Genomic DNA, 2,719 nt, shown 5'->3' on the forward strand with positions numbered 1-2,719 from the left:
AAATTAGTCCCAAGTACTTAACCTTGTCGGACCAACTTAAAATAACCCCATTCATCTTGACAACGTGATTATTGTTTGGCTTGAGGAAAGAAGCTCTAGGCTTATGCGGAAAAATTATCATTTGAGTTTTAGAAGCATTGGGAGAGATTTTCCACTTTTGCAAGTAGGAAGAAAAAATATCTAAACTTTTCTGCAATCGACTGCATATGACACGAAGACTTTTTCCTTTTACGGAAATGCTTGTGTCATCGCAGAACAATGACTTTGTGCATCCTGGAGGCAAATCAGGAAGATCTGAAGTGAATATGTTGTACAGGACTGGACCCAAGACTGAACCTTGAGGTACACCTGCTCTGACAGGAAATCTATCAGATTTTGAATTCTGATAGACAACCTGCAGAGTTCGATCAGTAAGATAATTTTTTAAAATTTTGATTAGGAAAATTGGAAAATTAAAAGTTTGCAATTTCGCAATCAAACCTTTATGCCAAACACTGTCGAATGCTTTTTCTATGTCTAAAAGAGCAGCTCCAGTGGAATAACCTTCAGATTTGTTAGCTCGTATCATATTAGTAACTCTGAGCAATTGATGAGTTGTGGAATGCCCATGGCGAAATCCAAACTGTTCATTTGCAAAAATTGAATTTTCGTTGATGTGTGACATCATTCTGTTAAGGATAATTCTCTCAAACAGTTTACTTATTGAAGAAAGCAGACTGATTGGTCGATAACTTGAGACTTCAGCTGGGTTCTTATCCGGTTTTAAAATGGGAGTAATTTTTGCATTTTTCCATAATTTGGGAAAATATGCAATTTTGAAGCAGCAATTGAAAATTTTCACTAAAAATTCCATTGTGCTCTCAGGGAGATGTTTGATAAGTATATTAAAGATTCCATCGTCACCAGGTGCTTTCATATTTTTGAAATTTTTAATAATTGATTTAATCTCATTCAAGTTAGTTTCAATTATTTCTGCAGGTAAAAAATTCTGGGAAGAAATTAAATCAAATTGACGTGTGACTTCATTTTCAATTGGACTCACAAAAAATGTGGAACGCTTCACGATTTTGCGTGTCATCCTTGCGCAGGGGCCATGCTAATCTTCTCTGTATCGTTCCAATTTTAGTATATGTCCAGCCGAAGCTAGGACTTCCTACATATTATTAATTTTTTTGTACAGTGTATAATTTTTTCATGATGCATTTTCGATTCGCTACAACTCATTTTCAGGCAGTTTTTCTATATAACCAACGGTTTCTGGGCTACAATGCTTCGAATAAAACCTATGTCAAAAGGCATACGCCCTTTTAGAATGTAACTCATGGGTGTAAAAATCTCTCCACCTGTGAAAAATGCTCAGTTTGCTAAGCCAAATACGTGTGCAAAATTTCGTTCAAATCAAAAATGGTCGATTAAATTTTCGCGTATTTCCAGGCGATTAGAAATGATGTTGCTCTTCAAAGGATTCAGAACAAACTTCTGAAAATGATATTGAAGCATCCCCGCTGGTTTAGCACGAATGAACTACATAGGCTTACTAATGTGGAAACATTAGAAAATATGTTTCAATAAGTTCCGACAAAAATCGTTGCAATCCTCAACTACAACGATTAGCTCACTTTATAGTCAGTGAGATAGGTGTAAGATTAGATTAAGGTTTAATTTTAAATTCAAGTAGGTTTACAATTTTTCTACAATCATATTCACTTAACTGCGGAGAGAGGACTGGAAGCACGGTCTGAAGTATCAACGCTTTTTCCAATCGGTCGTGTTTATTTCAATATTTCAGTGTTATTTGGAGTTAAATTCCTATTCAACAGTGAGTTATTCAATTTAAATCCAGCCGCGTGTGAGTGAGAAGAAAAAATTAAAGAAAAAATCGTGTTCATAACGATCATTTGTTCAGAAAATATCGATGTGAAAATACAGTTCAATAAGAAAAATGGCTACAGAGAGTGTGTGCGCACGTATTGTCGCTGCTTTGAGGGTACCGTAATATGTGTTCATGTCCGTACGAAAAATGCTGCGCTGTAGGTAAAGCACTGGTGTTCTTGCGAAGGATGACTACCTACCGTGTGTAATATATACAGAAATTCCTACATTCAAATCAGATAAGTACTCCATATTTAGTTGATGAGTAGTGAAATTTTGTTCCTATGGAAATATTCTCTTTAAATTACTGTTTTTTCCCGTGGCAATGATGCTCATTATCCCTGGTTGTATTAGTGATGTCGTTGCCTGTGGTGAGACTTATAAACACGTTAATGTTCGTATGCACCATTACAGAAAATGTTCGATACTTTCAATCGCAGTAAATAGTTAGTATATTTTATGATTTTTCTTGCTTTTGAGATTAAAACAGTTTTTGAATATTGGTGATGAAATCTTGGGTCAGTTATTGTTGTGCCAAGTAATTGTCCCTGGGGATGGCTCTGAACCGGTCATCCATAACTACGAACAATGATTTGCTAGTAAAGTCGCCTGTTCGTGATGTTTCGATAGACTTCGGTTTCAGTTGCGATAAATTTTGGTTTGCAGCAAGAACTGTTTGTTTACGTGAGCCGTTTACTCGCTTGCTTCTCTTTTATTGAACCGGTTCATATGTACGGTTCGTATGCCGTTTGCCCATTCATATTTATTTCTCCCAAGCAACACATATTCGCTAAACTTATACTGCATTCTTATTAGAAAAATGTTACCATGACGTTTGGACACAATC

General features: G+C 35.9%; 1 non-coding gene across 1 annotated transcript; it reads right to left on the minus strand.

Annotated features, from left to right (window-relative positions):
* Positions 1 to 1,043: 1,043 nt before the first annotated feature.
* LOC129733490 (U6 spliceosomal RNA) lies at positions 1,044 to 1,150 on the minus strand. The gene has a single exon (XR_008729570.1). It is a non-coding gene; the product is annotated as a U6 spliceosomal RNA (small nuclear RNA).
* Between the last annotated feature and the right edge of the window lie 1,569 nt (positions 1,151 to 2,719).

The sequence above is a fragment of the Wyeomyia smithii genome, chromosome 3 (genome assembly GCF_029784165.1).
Source record: "Wyeomyia smithii strain HCP4-BCI-WySm-NY-G18 chromosome 3, ASM2978416v1, whole genome shotgun sequence".
Lineage (NCBI taxonomy): Eukaryota > Metazoa > Arthropoda > Insecta > Diptera > Culicidae > Wyeomyia > Wyeomyia smithii.